The sequence below is a fragment of the Oncorhynchus mykiss genome, chromosome 26 (genome assembly GCF_057628025.1).
Source record: "Oncorhynchus mykiss isolate SJ-2025 chromosome 26, ASM5762802v1, whole genome shotgun sequence".
Lineage (NCBI taxonomy): Eukaryota > Metazoa > Chordata > Actinopteri > Salmoniformes > Salmonidae > Oncorhynchus > Oncorhynchus mykiss.
Genome location: NC_143047.1, coordinates 24,400,466 through 24,418,769, shown reverse-complemented (window position 1 = coordinate 24,418,769; position 18,304 = coordinate 24,400,466). Strand labels below are relative to the sequence as shown.

The window sequence follows — 18,304 nt, the reverse complement described above, 5'->3', positions numbered from 1 at the left end:
GTGTGATTCTTAGCAAGTTTCCCTAGCAGCTCGGAGCAGACCTGGCTGTGCTGCACATTCCTGACGGTTTCATGTTCAATTGGCTGTGAAAGTCCACTGCATTACTCCTGCATGCTGGGCTGATAGCATACCAAAACAAGCTTCAAACCTACTACATCCTTTCCTTTTTTTGTAATCACAGGGCACGTACAAGGCCTGTGAGAGCACTAAATCAGCTTCACGGATTCTTCCACATAGGGAAAGCTAGCGCTCCTTTTGCATACTTTACAAGAGAGAGCCAGGCAGTAGGAACCAGGAACCTGAAAGGTTACCATTACCAGGGCAGCACCACATATCTGTGCATGCATTTTCTGCCCAATAGCTAAAGCTGAAAAGCCCCCAGATGAGATCTGCCGTAAAGATGATATCATAGCATGTGGTTACACAGCAGTCAGTCAGCCAGCCAGGCAGTCAGGTTTCTGCACCAGCCAGCGCTCATATACTCCCCCCCCCCCCCCCCCCCCCCCCCCCCCCCCACACACACACACACACACACACAGCCGTTATTGCTCGTCTCCGCTCTGAATATTCATCCATTTTCCACATCGTCCTCAACTATCCTAATCACAGTCACTTCCCCTTTAATCACAGGGCTGTAATTAGGCCCTAATAAACCATTTTGCCGTCCTCTTGGAGCAGCTCTGTGTCACTCACATATCAAACCATGAAATACTATATTAAAGGCTGTCAACCTCAAAGGAAAGCTCCTCGGGCTGCATAGATACAGAGACTGGAGGCACACCCTCTTACACTAATTTAAATTATCGAGAGCTCCAACATGTGACGCTCGCTACGCCATGCCTGAAACCGAGCTAGGCCAGGCAAAAGCGATGACTATTCCAGACTAAGGTTCTTCTGGTTTCTTATGATGTCGGGTAATTGTTTAAACCTGAGTGGATATGGCAGAAGGTCTTTCTCTGCCTGCCAAGAAGAGAAAAAGTGCTCTGTAGCACTTTTCTCCTCCGTTTTGTTTCTCCCTTTCTAATTCAGTCCAACACAGGCTTCAAGGAAAGCCTCAGTGATTTCATGTTCATCTTGGAGAGCCAGCATTGGGGACGATCACTGACCACAAGTTGATCATGATGATGGTTTAATTAGAAGCCTCTCTCTAGGCTGGCCCCAGCCCAAACTCCTCCACCCTGCAGATGGTGACCAATAAATGTAGCTTCACCGAGGAAGAGGAGGAACATCCCTCCCCTGCTTACCATCAGCCCCACCCCTAACCAAGGACATAAAGTGTTCCTCCACTGTGACATTCAACCACAACCCAGGGTCTGGCGTGGTGTGTGTGTGTGTCTGTGTGTTCCACCAACGCTATTCACATTCAGGCACAAAACTCTCTCCCTGTCTCTCTCTCTAAACGGGTATAGAGCGACCACTCCTGCTTCCATATGAGAAGGGCTTAATGATAGCAGGTTTGTTCCAGGGTAATACTGGTGTTTATTAGGTGGCCGCAATTCAATTGACCACTACAGACTTGCTTTCACTGTGAGGAGAGATGTAAGTGATTGTAAGTGGTTATTTACAGGGGAAACCCTCCGGTCTCTGGGGTTGAGTAAGTTCAACACGGTCATACTTTCAGTTTGTGTGTCAGTGAAGTCATGTATGTGTTTGTCTTTAACATCAGTAAGCTGGTGGTGGACGTCCACAGTCCATCCAGTCCCGTGTGACTAATCCTCAGCCAGGACACCCCGTCCCCTCGTTTCCCCTCCTCGCCTTCCCTTCCCCTTGTGCAACCTTCTCGTCAGCCACCCCTCCCCATCCCTCCAGCAGTCTGGGTTTTCCTCAGAGTGAGTGATTCTGTTTTTACATTGGTAGTTTGGAGTACAAATTGCCTCTTTGAGCATGTCCTAAACAAACTGACTGCTCTGAAAGCAAATGTTTGAACTTTTTTCCCCACTTAAAATACTTTTGTTTCTAAAATAAATGATTTTTTCCCTGACTCACTAATGAGAGAATGGATGAGTTTTAATTCAATTTCGATTTGTTTTCCACTTGGGTTGAAGCAAAATGTTCATATTTTCCGACGTAGTGTTTATACTGTGCTGTGGTTAATATGAGACAGAGACAAAGACAGTGACAGAGACAGAGACAGAGCGAGAGACAGAGCGAGAGATCGAGAGAGAGAGAGAGAGAGAGAGAGAGAGAGAGAGAGAGAGAGAGAGAGAGAGAGAGAACAAGAAGAATATAACAGCTCCTGCCCCTGCTATGCCAAATGACTGGTGAGGCAGTAGGACTTTGTCATGTGGAACACATTTCTAGGATATTTATTTATATACTGTATTGACACAAACTCTCCATTCTAGAGAGGCCACAAGTAGATAAGCTGTAGCTCTGAGAGAGATGGACTCAGTAGCCTCAACCAATCACAGCAACTGATGAGCAACACGAAAACATTTCTAGCACTCAGCTTTAAACTGTGAGTACTCACTCAAGCAGCCAAATACAGTGTTTATACAGCCTACTGTTGAAGAGGAGGGTTGACCAGCATTGTCCTTCTCAAAACAACTCCAGTTCAATCTGCTCCAGTAGCAGGAGACTCAGTTCAGTCCACTTCCACAGTATCAGAGAGGTCTGGGGCGACACAGAGTACATTACCTTAGACGAACACTAACACTAGGACTCTGCTGAGTCCTCACAATGAGGAATGTTCAGACAAGCTGTTCTCAACCTCCGTCTCTCGTCTCCTCACCACTCCACACCACGAGGGCCTCTCTTTCTCTGTCCCTCTCTTCTCTCTCTGCCTCTCTCTCTCTTACTCCCTATCCCTCTCTTTCTCTCTGAACATAGGTATGAGTAAATTATATATGATGCAATAACTACATTCAAATTTTCTAAGAGAAGTCGAAAGAGAGAGAGAGCTTGTGGTTGAGTCTGCTGAAGCCATTTTCTCATGACGCACATACACCAAGTCGGTGTAAATAATCATGGAAGAAGGAAACAAAAGACCTGGATTTGTACCAGGGTAGACATTTTGGTTAACTTCATCAGAAAGTCAGCCACAAGAGCCCCCACCCCCCCACCCCTCCTTTCATTTATTATATATTTATGTATTTATTTTGCCATTATGCATTTGTGTAGGGAATCTTGAATTTGGCTCAATACATCCCAGATTTTCCAAATCATTTTCCAGGTCATTTTTAGTCACTTTGCCTATTCCATATGTGAGCAACTGATCAGTACTAGACCTTGCCACTAGGTCCAGTTCTTGGGTCCATGGGTCTATGTAAATGTTAGCATCTATCCATAGAAAAAGAGATACTGTAAAAGACCTGAGAGATTGTACCATCCATACTCAGTAAGCTTTTTTCCAATGTATTATCTAAGAGATGGAGAATGGAGATAATTAATGCGCTGATGTCTCAGATTTCTGGGGCCTTTTTAATATTGCGTAGAAACTATTCTAAAATACTACTTACGAACAGAATTTAGAATGTTCGTACCCATAGACAAATTGTGATTTGTCAAACAATCCTAGAAGTGTGATAAGCACACCGGTAGGAGATAACCATTGATAAATACCAATTGTTTTCAGCCTTGGCTCGTGTACAACCTTGGCTATTTGCATTGCGAAACGCTCCTAATTAACCATATATGGTCAAAATCATCAAAATGTAAAACCTGTGGGGAATATATAACGCCATACATTAAAAGACAAAGGCGCAACCAAAAAAAGCTTATAAAAAATAATTTTTCAGAGACTTAAATAAAGGTGCCAAAATATTTGATTTGGCTCGCTCAGTTGTGGCTTGACTAGTAAAAATAAAAACATTGCTACAAAGAGAGGACCATCAGGAAAATGTACTCTCACAATTTCAAAAATGTTCAACATAAATTTCTCCCATTCTATGCTTGGTAAGCAGTTCCCTTATTCCACCACTATGCACTGTGCATACGCATGGTCATGACGGTTTCTACATTTACACACACTTTCAATCAAAAGTTCCTATTGATAAATCCCACACTTTGCGTGGAAATGATCCTATGCATGGTTTACGCACAGATTGCATTTACGTAATTCTTCAGGGACATGTGGAGGGGCAAGCTGTTTAATATGGGCTGATACTCCACACAGTCTTCCCCATCAAACTGCTGTGTGGTGAAGTCAAAGCTCGGGTGTTGCATTGTAAATCAAGGTGCCAAATCATATCTGATCAATTAGTGACCTTGTCTCATTACTTTGCACAGTAAACTTTGTGATCTATCATTTGGTGACAGTTTTGCAATGTATAAAAATGTGGATGGCAGTGGAGAGCCTTAAAAACAAATAGAACTCCAGTATTGTACAGCATCAGTGGAGCTGAGCGTCACGTCACTAAACTGCTCCCAGCATGCTTTACTCCGGAGCAGAGAGCAGGGAGCAGCACAGCACAGATATGCCCGCTTAGTCACAATCGTGGAGCATATTTTACATCTCATATCTGATGGAGCTGGCACATATCAGGCTAGCTGTCAGCCTCCAGGAACTGGCTAATGTCTAACTGCATTTGCAGTTTACAGGGACCTGCCAAAACAGAAGAGTACCGTGCTAACCCCAGCCTTACCCCACCTTAACCCCAGCTTCACTGTGGAATACCCACAGGCAGATGCAAGAAGAAGATCACTTATTTTTCAGACCCAAAGAAGCTGAATTATCAAATATGAAATACAACACGTGTGGTTCTCCATATAGCATGGTTACCTTACTGTATATGCTCTAATGTTAAAGGGATACTTTGGGATTTTGGCAATGAGGACCTTTATCTCCTTCCCCAGAGTCAGATTAACTTGCGGACACCCTTTTATTTTGATGTCTCTGTCCAGTAGTAGTGCAATGACTAGAAGTCTATGGGTGTCAGCTAGCATGCTACCTCTAACTTCCTTCATACTGGACACAGAGACATAAAAATGTAAAAATCCTGAAGTATCCCTTTAAGTAGTAAAGGCTCATTTCATTTCAATTTCAGCTCATTACGAACCTATGCATAAAATATTTCAAGAGGAAAGGGAATTTCCTATTTTACATTTCCAAGTAAGACTATTCATGGGGCTTACATCATTCCCAGTAAATTTATCCAGTTGGGTTTTCCTCATTACTAGTGTCACCAATCCTTCTTGTAAATGCTAATATCAATGGACAAAATGCATCCTGAATGTGATACATTGTAATTAGAACAGGGTGACGGGCATACAAAGTTTTCTTCCTGGTACCTCGCTCTCACCCAGAGAGCTGCCCATGTTGGTTTCCAGTTTGATATTTCCATAGTGTCCTTTTGTACTAAGTCCTTGGCAGCAGCCAGCCCAAGGGAAGGCCTGATCCAAACACAATGGGGGATCACAAGGGAAGGCCTGATCCAAACACAATGGGGGATCACAAGGGAAGGCCTGATACAAACACAATGGGGGATCACAAGGGAAGGCCTGATCCAAACACAATGGGGGATCACAAGGGAAGGCCTGATCCAAACACAATGGGGGATCACAAGGGAAGGCCCGATCCAAACACAATGGGGGATCACAAGGGAAGGCCTGATACAAACACAATGGGGGATCACAAGGGAAGGCCTGATCCAAACACAATGGGGGATCACAAGGGAAGGCCTGATACAAACACAATGGGGGATCACAAGGGAAAGCCTGATCCAAACACAATGGGGGATCACAAGGGAAGGCCTGATCCAAACACAATGGGGGATCACAAGGGAAGGCCTGATCCAAACACAATGGGGGATCACAAGGAAAGGGTTGTTCTGAGGCCTTTGTGTTCGAGCAGCGTAGAGGCCCACATCGCAGTAATCTCTCTTCCCTCGTTCTCTCACAAGACCCAACCTCAGATCTTCTCCAATTCAGGAAGGACAGAGACCACAATACACTGTCAAACAAACCAACAAGGAACTGTTGACCCCGGCCCCGTTTGGAGAAATATGCAACAAGGTCACTAACTAATAACAAGTCATGTAAATCATTGAGCGCAAGAGTGGGATTTCATGGCCTTTCCACAATAAAGGTTATGAATAAAAACTGCCAATGAATACAGTGTATATAGAACATGAAATATCACTGTCAATGTCAACGGTTGACATGACAATAACGTAAACTAAATCATGTCTATTCTGAGGGCTAAAATAAAACAGGCAGCCACACCTAGAGGCTAGATAAGACAGTGCTAGCTGACAGTGCTACTGATTACCGTCCCCTACAGAAACAGCCCTGTGTCAAAAACACACGGCCACCAAGGCCCCTCCAATTAATTCTACATATTAATGTATGATTTTTAAAAAGAGAGAATTCAACAGAGGCTGTTGCATTTTGAAGTCTAATTTAATTATGCACAACTATGCTTTGGATTAAAATAAATTGTCCAATTATTTTGCAGTCCAAACGTGAAACATATTCAATGGGTGAGTGAATGAAACCGTTCAAATTGTACCCCTTTGGTGAGTTATGAAATGATATTGTCCATGTGAAGTGATACAATTACTCAAAATGTACATTGGTTTAGCTTTATTTATACCAGTGTAAAATACTAATGCTCATTTTTAAATCAGAATGTTCCAACCCAGTTCCCTACCAAACAATTAACAGCTAATGTGATACTAGAGGTCTGGTTGATTCTATAGAGAAATCTCTCTCTGTCTCTCTCTGGTACTGTACCTTGGTCTTCAACATGTAATGGGATACTAGAGTGGTTGATTCTATATAGGGAAATCTCTCTCTATCTCTCTCTGGTACTGTACCTTGGTCTTCAACATGTAATGTGATACTAGAGGTCTGGTTGATTCTATAGGGAAATCTCTCTCTATCTCTCTCTGGTACTGTACCTTGGTCTTCAACATGTAATGTGATACTAGAGGTCTGGTTGATTCTATATAGGGAAATCTCTCTCTATCTCTCTCTGGTACTGTACCTTGGTCTTCAACATGTAATGGGATACTAGAGTGGTTGATTCTATATAGGGAAATCTCTCTCTATCTCTCTCTGGTACTGTACCTTGGTCTTCAACATGTAATGTGATACTAGAGGTCTGGTTGATTCTATAGGGAAATCTCTCTCTATCTCTCTCTGGTACTGTACCTTGGTCTTCAACATGTAATGTGATACTAGAGTGGTTGATTCTATAGGGAAATCTCTCTCTGTCTCTCTCTGGTACTGTACCTTGGTCTTCAACATGTAATGTGATACTAGAGGTCTGGTTGATTCTATAGGGAAATCTTTCTCTATCTCTCTCTGGTACTGTACCTTGGTCTTCAACATGTAATGTGATACTAGAGGTCTGGTTGATTCTATAGGGAAATCTTTCTCTATCTCTCTCTGGTACTGTACCTTGGTCTTCAACATGTAATGTGATACTAGAGTGGTTGATTCTATAGAGAAATCTCTCTCTGTCTCTCTCTGGTACTGTACCTTGGTCTTCAACATGTAATGTGATACTAGAGGTCTGGTTGATTCTATAGGGAAATCTTTCTCTATCTCTCTCTGGTACTGTACCTTGGTCTTCAACATGTAATGTGATACTAGAGGTCTGGTTGATTCTATAGGGAAATCTTTCTCTATCTCTCTCTGGTACTGTACCTTGGTCTTCAACATGTAATGTGATACTAGAGTGGTTGATTCTATAGGGAAATCTCTCTCTGTCTCTCTCTGGTACTGTACCTTGGTCTTCAACATGTAATGTGATACTAGAGGTCTGGTTGATTCTATAGGGAAATCTTTCTCTATCTCTCTCTGGTACTGTACCTTGGTCTTCAACATGTAATGTGATACTAGAGTGGTTGATTCTATAGGGAAATCTCTCTCTGTCTCTCTCTGGTACTGTACCTTGGTCTTCAACATGTAATGTGATACTAGAGGTCTGGTTGATTCTATAGGGAAATCTTTCTCTATCTCTCTCTGGTACTGTACCTTGGTCTTCAACATGTAATGTGATACTAGAGTGGTTGATTCTATAGGGAAATCTCTCTCTATCTCTCTCTGGTACTGTACCTTGGTCTTCAACATGTAATGTGATACTAGAGGTCTGGTTGATTCTATATAGGGAAATCTCTCTCTATCTCTCTCTGGTACTGTACCTTGGTCTTCAACATGTAATGGGATACTAGAGGTCTGGTTGATTCTATAGGGAAATCTCTCTCTGTCTCTCTCTGGTACTGTACCTTGGTCTTCAACATGTAATGTGATACTAGAGGTCTGGTTGATTCTATAGGGAAATCTCTCTCTATCTCTCTCTGGTACTGTACCTTGGTCTTCAACATGTAATGTGATACTAGAGTGGTTGATTCTATAGGGAAATCTCTCTCTATCTCTCTCTGGTACTGTACCTTGGTCTTCAACATGTAATGTGATACTAGAGGTCTGGTTGATTCTATAGGGAAATCTCTCTCTATCTCTCTCTGGTACTGTACCTTGGTCTTCAACATGTAATGTGATACTAGAGGTATGGTTGATTCTATAGGGAAATCTCTCTCTATCTCTCTCTGGTACTGTACCTTGGTCTTCAACATGTAATGGGATACTAGAGGTCTGGTTGATTCTATAGGGAAATCTCTCTCTATCTCTCTCTGGTACTGTACCTTGGTCTTCAACATGTAATGGGATACTAGAGTGGTTGATTCTATATAGGGAAATCTCTCTCTATCTCTCTCTGGTACTGTACCTTGGTCTTCAACATGTAATGGGATACTAGAGGTCTGGTTGATTCTATATAGGGAAATCTCTCTCTATCTCTCTCTGGTACTGTACCTTGGTCTTCAACATGTAATGGGATACTAGAGGTCTGGTTGATTCTATATAGGGAAATCTCTCTCTATCTCTCTCTGGTACTGTACCTTGGTCTTCAACATGTAATGTGATACTAGAGGTCTGGTTGATTCTATATAGGGAAATCTCTCTCTATCTCTCTCTGGTACTGTACCTTGGTCTTCAACATGTAATGTGATACTAGAGGTCTGGTTGATTCTATATAGGGAAATCTCTCTCTATCTCTCTCTGGTACTGTACCTTGGTCTTCAACATGTAATGTGATACTAGAGGTCTGGTTGATTCTATATAGGGAAATCTCTCTCTGTCTCTCTCTGGTACTGTACCTTGGTCTTCAACATGTAATGTGATACTAGAGGTCTGGTTGATTCTATATAGGGAAATCTCTCTCTATCTCTCTCTGGTACTGTACCTTGGTCTTCAACATGTAATGGGATACTAGAGGTCTGGTTGATTCTATAGGGAAATCTCTCTCTATCTCTCTCTGGTACTGTACCTTGGTCTTCAACATGTAATGTGATACTAGAGGTCTGGTTGATTCTATAGGGAAATCTCTCTCTATCTCTCTCTGGTACTGTACCTTGGTCTTCAACATGTAATGTGATACTAGAGTGGTTGATTCTATAGGGAAATCTCTCTCTATCTCTCTCTGGTACTGTACCTTGGTCTTCAACATGTAATGGGATACTAGAGGTCTGGTTGATTCTATATAGGGAAATCTCTCTCTATCTCTCTCTGGTACTGTACCTTGGTCTTCAACATGTAATGTGATACTAGAGGTCTGGTTGATTCTATATAGGGAAATCTCTCTCTATCTCTCTCTGGTACTGTACCTTGGTCTTCAACATGTAATGTGATACTAGAGGTCTGGTTGATTCTATATAGGGAAATCTCTCTCTATCTCTCTCTGGTACTGTACCTTGGTCTTCAACATGTAATGTGATACTAGAGGTCTGGTTGATTCTATATAGGGAAATCTCTCTCTGTCTCTCTCTGGTACTGTACCTTGGTCTTCAACATGTAATGTGATACTAGAGGTCTGGTTGATTCTATATAGGGAAATCTCTCTCTATCTCTCTCTGGTACTGTACCTTGGTCTTCAACATGTAATGGGATACTAGAGGTCTGGTTGATTCTATAGGGAAATCTCTCTCTATCTCTCTCTGGTACTGTACCTTGGTCTTCAACATGTAATGGGATACTAGAGGTCTGGTTGATTCTATAGGGAAATCTCTCTCTATCTCTCTCTGGTACTGTACCTTGGTCTTCAACATGTAATGTGATACTAGAGTGGTTGATTCTATAGGGAAATCTCTCTCTATCTCTCTCTGGTACTGTACCTTGGTCTTCAACATGTAATGGGATACTAGAGGTCTGGTTGATTCTATAGGGAAATCTCTCTCTATCTCTCTCTGGTACTGTACCTTGGTCTTCAACATGTAATGGGATACAGGTGCTGATGGTTTTCAATTTAAAGAAAAGGATGCACTTAACCTTTTTAATTGAATGTATGTAGTTCATGTAATCTCACAGCAGAAGTCATCTGGACTAGAGGTCGACAGATTAATTGGAATGGCCGATTAAATAGGGCCGATCGGTACTTTTGGGCGACGATTTGCCAATTTTTAGGCAAGTCAGTTAAGAACACATTCTTATTTTCAATGACGGCCTAGGAACGGTGGGTTAACTGCCTCGTTCAGGGGCAGAACGACAGATTTTCACCTTGTCAGCTCAGGGGATCCAATCTTCCAACCTTACAGTTAACGAGTCCAACGCAATAACGACCTGCCTCTCTCTCGTTGCACTCCACAAGGAGACTGCCTGGTACGCGAATGCAGTAAGCCAAGGTAAGTTGCTAGCTAGCATTAAACTGATCTGATAAAAAACAATCAATCATAATCACTAGTTAACTACACATGGTTGATGATATTACTAGATATTATCTAGCGTGTCCTGCGTTGCATATAATCTGACTGAGCATCCAAGCATACAAGTATCTAAGTATCTGACTGAGCGGTGGTAGGCAGAAGCAGGCGTGTAAACATTCATTCAAACAGCACTTTTGTGCGTTTTGCCAGCAGCTCTTTGTTGTGCGTCAAGCATTGCGCTGTTTATGACTTCAAGCCTATCAACTCCCGAGATGAGTCTGGTGTAACCGAAGTGAAATGGCTAGCTAGTTAGCGCGCGCTAATAGCGTTTCAAACGTCACTCGTTCTGAGCCTTCTAGTAGTTGTTCCACTTGCTCTGCATGGGTAACGCTGCTTCGATGGTGGCTGTTGTCGTTGTGTTGTTGGTTCGAGCCCAGGGAAGAGCGAGGAGAGGGACGGAAGCTATACTGTTACACTGGCAATACTAAAGTGCCTATAAGAACATCCAATAGTCAAAGGTTAATGAAATACAAATGGTATAGAGGGAAATAGTCCTATAATTCCTATAATAACTACAACCTAAAACTTCTTACCTGGAAATATTGAAGACTCATGTTAAAAGGAACCACCAGCTTTCATATTTCCTCATGTTCTGAGCAAGGAACTGAAACGTTAGCTTTCTTACATAGCACATATTGCACTTTTACTTTCTTCTCCAACACTTTGTTTTTGCATTATTTAAACCAAATTGAACATGTTTCATTATCTACTTGAGGCTAAATTGATTTTATTGATGTATTATATTAAGTTAAAATAAGTGTTCATTCAGTATTGTTGTAATTGTCCTTATTACAAATAAAAAAAATATTTTTTAAATCGGCCGATTAATCGGTATCGGCTTTTTTGGTCCTCCAATAATCGGTATCGGCATCGGCGTTGAAAAATCCTAATCGGTCGACCTCTAATCTGGACCCAAGGTTACTAAGAAGAAAACAATTGAAGTCTTTATAAAGAAACAACACATTTAGCTTGGACTGCAGCTAAAACACAAATAACTGCACAGACATGTCCCGATGTGCAGTAGATTCAGAATCCTTATTTTAATCTAAAGCAAGACCGCAATTTGGGAATCTAGTTAAAGCCCAGATAAGTATACCGTAGCCTAGCTAATGTCCACTTAAAATTCTGAAAAAAATCTTAAGAATGATGATAACTATGTATGCGGATTTACGCATCTATCTCACCAAGACCATGTGTCTAATCATTAATCTACAGTATCCATCTTCAAGACTTGAAAATAATCTGTGTCTGTACAGTTAGATTGCTAGCCTCTGGATGCCCCCATTGTCTGATACTGATGTCTCACTGGAACCATTGATTTCATCAATATTTCAAGACTCACCCATCACCCATGAGTGGTGAGAATGGTTTGTACTGAGAGGTGTACATTTTCTCTGGGAACAAAACCTTTTCATTCAGAGATGGAGCCTGGACCCTCTTTGGACTGTCAACGTTGGAAATTAAAAGATCCTTGAGATGTGTTCACCTCAAGCCAGAAAGGGCATAAAAAGATGTGAGGATTCTTTGAAAGTCATTTTAGGCACGTTTCATTTACATTGCCAGTCTTCACTTCATTTATTAAAACTGCATTCACAGTTTGTATAATGAGAATTAAAATCATTGTACATTAGTAAAGAGCATATTTTTTTAATTGTGTCATACAAGAAAATCATAACGGTGCCAGATCTAAAGTTGCCACAGCACTTCAATAACACACGTTGAGAACTTGAAGCAGAAAAATCAGAGGACTACAAAAGAAAGACTCCTGTAATGAACATGTTGCCATCGGTTTTGATCATTGTTGAAATATTCTGCTGCAAATTAGCTAACACTTATAAAGACAGATGTCACAACATGCGCTGCCACATTTATTATCCCCAGAAATCCTCTCCCTTCTGCTGCCACACGCCCTACCTTTACCAGGCCTGCTGTTGTTTACCTGCTTCTCTCATCTTGTTTATCATTAGGCCTCGGCTGCCACTCCACTCCCCCTCAGACATGGAGAGAAGAGGAGACGAGAGGGGGACTAGTACCTGAGCCAGCCTCAACTCAACTACCTCCTGTGCTCTTTCCCTGCCAGCCTGCATCCAAGGAGCAACAGCTCTCTCATTATTCATACTGTAACTGCGGCAACTATTACTATCGCACTGACTGATTCAAAATCTCAATTGGAAAAACAAGAAGTTAAAAAAGGAGAGACTTAAGTGAAGATTGCATCTGTCATGGATGACCTTATCCAGTAACCCCCTGACAGACAGACTATCACAAGCCAAGCACAGCAAAGTGTCTGGGGTACAACAAGAAGGAACAGATGTGCACCGTACACACACGCACGGAGATTTACTCGTAGCACTCGTATCATTTTATCTCATTAACCCATAATCATTAGGCCCAACATAAATATCCAATATAGCTCAACTTATTAAATTCATAAAGTTACTTTAAAGTACTCTACATAATGTAGGCTATTTATAAAGGCAAGTTGTAACATCAAATGTTATTGATCTTGGAAAGTTGTTATTTCTCATGCTATTAGAGCAATAGCAATATGCAAGTCATAATATCATTTTGAGGGCAAAGAATTCAGTTTGGCAAGGGAATTAGCTACGGATAAACCAAGGCCATACAATTAAACTAACAATTCAACTTACTTTACCTCATGGTTCTAGGATGCAGAACTCTGTCTTAAGCATAATCACTAATGAAACCAGCTGAATGAAGCCTGTACTGCAAGGGCTAAAATAATCCACAGACAGAACAACAGTACACTTTCAATCAATGTTTCTTATTCTTATTTTCTTATTTCAGTCTTCATTGTCAATTAATATTTCAAACTACTGAAGCACAGAAACATCCCATACATATCCATTGTGTCCTATAATAGTTGTCTCTGAGGCTATTATGAAGTGGCACTGATGTAGCAGTTAACAGATCAGACTCAGTAAAAGCAACCATTGATGCAAAATGCACATACCAAAAACATACAAGAAAGACATGTGTAAATGTTTTCAAATCATTATAAATATTTTCAAATGACCAAACCCATTAGTCATCAATGTCAAATACTGTGTACACGTACATAGGCCTACATACATTCAACATGCGCACACACGCGCAACGCACGCACACACACACACACGCACGCACACACACACACACACACACACACACACACACACACACACACACACACACACACACACACACACACACACACACACACACACACACACACACACAGTAAATAGAGTGATGAACTAACACTATGTGATAAGAGTAGTAATGTATTCCACAGTAGGTAAGATACCCCTTTGAGACAACAGTCCAAGGACCAGCTCACATCATGTATTTGAAAGGGAACCATTCAAAGTTAATTTAATGCTCCAGTTTTAAATTGACGCAGCACTGTAATGCCTGGTCTACACCCTGCCTCCTTAGAGAGCATATCAACATTCAATTAAACACACATGGTAGGCTACTGACCCTATGCATGTCTACCCAGCTTCATGAAGCTATTAGCTGTGCATGATATACAAAGCACAAAATAATTGACAAAATATATATACAACATATTCTGTAAACTAACAATAGCCTGGTTTGAAATAAAAAAACATCCCCTTCTGCATGTTGTCTTACTGAGATCTAAAACCACATAATTTCCATAGACTCAATAACTAAAATCAAGCATTGCATATGCTTTGTGCTCACACATATTTTTCAAAATATGATCAATATTGTGGTCAAGTGTATTATAAACTCACATTGCAGGTCTAGATTGCGCTGTCAATAATGACAATATTTCTGTACTGTCTAATCAAAAGCAATACATTCAACCCTCAGGAAAGCAATACATTCATCAAACGTAAACGTATGTAACAGTAGTAGGCTACTAAATAGGACAACACTTGTTCTAATAATTAAACAAATATTGTTATTGTTTTGCTCATCATTCACGGTCGTTTAATGACAGAAAATGGGTTTCCAATTCTTAAATTCGTCTCGCAACATGCAACTCTATTGATCTGGGATTGAATGGGGGATCTATTTAAACAAGAGAGCCACCGTGAAAGAGCGTCGAGCACAGGCTGTGAAGTATGCGGTTTCGGTGTGTCAAAATGCACTTCTAAATCTCTGAACTTACTGGCACCATATGCGTCAGGGAGTCGATATCTTTATGCCGGATCCAGTTCGGAAATGTTTTTCTCTCGCGCAAAACCTCAAGTTCCTCTGAAGTCCACGTGCAGATAGTCCTGAAAAATCAAACAGTAGGAAATACATGACATGTTACAATAGGTGAGATTTCAAACCATAAATCTGAATCAAAATGTAAAATGTGCACCAAAATGGTTAATAAAGCATTTAAATCTACTTTCATCATCGTATTAAAAGTGAAACAAATAATCCAACGTACTGGATAATATAGACCTAATCAATATAACCTTTGATTTCAATAACAGCATTGTGTACTTGACAATCAACGCGCAACACATAGAGCAAGAGGTCAATTTAAAATATTATCTGTAGTCAATGCATGTGTACAAAAACGTTGGTAAGTTTCAATTATAAAAATCGATTATTATTCATATTATATTGTAATGTTCCTTTCATCCGTTTTATTGCAGTGTGGGGCGACTGTATCCTACGTTTATTTTATAGTATTTAGAGTGCGTAAAAAATAAACAAAGATGGGCAGAAACGGAGAGAAAAGGGACCTGGCAATCGCGGAGTCATTTTTTATTTCCCTGATAAAATACGAGTTGAAACAGCCGTGCAGTGAACCATCAACAGAACTCATTTGCTCTTCACTAATTTGTTACAGGCAGTGTTAAACTGTCCGTCAGAGGAAAAACGATCTCATATTGAGCAGCCAGACAGTGCCGAGTGTCCCTGTATAGCAATCAGGACAATGTGCTGAATTGGCAGTCTAATTATAAATGTGCCATTTAGACTTCCATTGGGCTCCGGTGCCACCTTACCTTATGAGGGAACTTGCACTCTCAACTAACAACAACTGTTCAAAACAAAATACCATTACGAGACCAACTTCACCCGAACAGAGGAACGAGCCGGAGGATTGTTTTTCACCCATGCAGCCTCTCTCACTTAAGATATGATTTTATTATTAGACACCGGATTATTCTGACGGTCTAGACACTATTTGGAAGTAAAATAGGAAAAAGGTGAAGCTGTCTTTAATGAAGGTTTCAGATTCCGCCTACTGAGTGGGCACCGCAATCCTATTGCATTTATTTCAAATATTAAGAAAAAAAAGGAGCATAGGAATATTCCCCGGTAGCAATAGGTCTAGGCTACATTAGGCTATAGAGTCCAGATTTGCAGTGACAGAGATATCCTCTGGATTCCTCCTCTCATACTTTAAGAACGAAGCTATCCATTGTCTGCTTTCTCTGTTTCTATTCAAATTGTTATCACTGCTTGTGCAGAAGTTAGAAAAAAAGCTTTATCTGAGACTGCGAGTGTCTTATTTTGGGAAACACCTTGTAAATGATGAGCTATCTTCACACAACAGACAAGTTCACACGAACTGCGTTGCATTTGTCCTCCCACTACCTTAGTATACAATCGTGTTTTTGTCCAAATCTCAAGTACCTTCAAAAGCCACGTGTGACATTAAAATAGCTAAATATCTGATTATAGCCTAATACGCGGTAAAAGTTATTGTTAAAAAAAATCAAAAAATGAGGGAAACTATATCCAATCTATAACACTTAGAAACAAATAAAATGTCATTATTTTGAATATTTAGCATACAATTAAACCTGTGCATTCACGTATCTGCAATGTATCTATAACCAGATTCACACCTGTCCATGAAAGGGAAAGACAATAGTGCAAAAGAGACAAAAATAATTACACTGATGACTTACGTTAGTCCCTAAAACCGTCCGAGAGCAGCGCTTTGTAGGCTTGTAGGGAAGCCTTGTCCGTGTATATCGTCTCTAAATGGGATAGCCTTTCGAGGAGTAGTTGGATTTAATTGATGGTTTATGCATTATTATAAGATCGATTTGTCTGACCTCCAGTTAAAGTTAAGGCAGAGTGAATTCCCAACCTCCTACAACATAGGAAACAATTACGAATATAAATGTTTTACACTGAATTATAATTCAGGTCGAACGATGAATATAGATTACTTAGAGTTTTGAAGAAAGACAACTAAATAAACCATATGCTCAAGTTCGAAGAAACTTGTAAATCTTGCATCCAGAAAGATCAGGGAGAAAGGAAGGATATGGAAGGGGACCTAGAGCAATGCGCACGTCATTGTCAATGAATAGTACCGCTCTGTGGACAAAGGTGCAATTGCCTCCCAGTCCCACAGGAGGAAGTTATTGAGCATCCGGATAGCAACACCATAACAAAACACACATAACTTGATGATTATTTTTTAAGAGTTGAATTTCGCGACAAGACTTTGTGGATGCGTAACCAACAATGAAATAAAAAGGGTTGCGGGTAATTAATACAGTCTACTCCAAACCTACCTAGCTGTATGTGGCTTAAATCAGTAGCCTAACTGCTCATCCAAGTGAAATATAGAGCTGTTGATATCAATACCTCGAGACGCACAAGTTACACAAGTCTCCTGTGTCGGTAAATAAAACAGGGCATCATTGTTACAGTAGCTATCCAAACCTTTCCAGAGAACGCTTGCGCTTGTCTTTTCACGTACTCTGCTTTCGTTATTGCATTTACCACGAATCTCGCGATTGAGAAGCAATAAATAAGAATGTCATCATATTCCCCTCACAAAAAAACGAGAGAGAAAACAGTTTTAACACCCCTATTGACATGGAATGAAGCGAACTCGGTTACGTACCAACAAAAACAGGCTAAATAACGCAGTTTACATGAAAACACGATTACAACATGTTAAAACTAAGCACGTTTTTACCTTCAGATCAGTCGAGAAAAGAGAGCTGCAGGTCCTAACGGTATCGTATCCCGAGTCGTGTGTTTCACGCTATATTACGTTAAAACACAACGATTACTATCTGTAGAGAAAAGGAAAGAGAACTAAAGTCTGTTGTGGTTCCCACTGGCTATATGAGGGGATCCCGTTCTTTCTATGAAGTTTAATTGTCAAAACTGCAAGGATCTTTTGTTGTTATCTATCCTCTTTATCTCCCTCTCTCTCGGAGACAAGAGAAGACGATGCAGAGCTGTCAATCTTGGCAATCAATGTGAGCGGCCATGTCGCAAGTATTCAAAGCATTTCCCGTCGTGCAACATCAGAAAGAGAGTGGCCAGGGCATTGATCTGAGGAAGGCAAAGAGGCAGGACTCCCCCTCCCAGCCCAGACAAGAGATGCGAAAGAGAGAGAGAGAGAGAGAGAGAGAGAGAGAGCGAGAGCGAGAGCGAGAGGGAGAGAGAGTTTAGTGAGTGATTAGACAGAGGGAGATTTTGCTCTTGATTTGATTAAATTGAAAAAAATATCCGATTATTACACAGCAGCACAATTGAAAGTCGAGACAACATAATTTGCACTTGAACAAACTCCAATAAGAGTTATTGTCCTATTTATCTGTAAAGTGGACTATTTAAGACATTATTTTTTGTATTTTGCCTTACTCTAAATT

General features: G+C 40.8%; 1 protein-coding gene across 50 annotated transcripts in view; it reads right to left on the bottom strand.

The window, feature by feature from the left end:
* The window catches only part of LOC110506675 (transcription factor SOX-6), a 198,871-nt gene extending 180,868 nt beyond the window's left edge, over nucleotides 1-18,003 (bottom strand). For 26 of the 50 annotated variants that reach the window (XM_036964062.2, XM_090222543.1, XM_090222569.1 and 23 more), the window contains exons 1-2: nucleotides 17,620-18,001; nucleotides 14,845-14,953 (exon numbers count right to left, since the gene is read on the bottom strand). The gene's annotated coding sequence lies outside the window, so the exon portion shown is untranslated. Of the gene's footprint in view, nucleotides 1-14,844; nucleotides 14,954-16,591 lie in introns of all 50 variants that reach the window. The other 24 variants (XM_090222530.1, XM_090222544.1, XM_090222533.1 and 21 more) reach the window with 3 other exon arrangements.
* Between the last annotated feature and the right edge of the window lie 301 nt (nucleotides 18,004-18,304).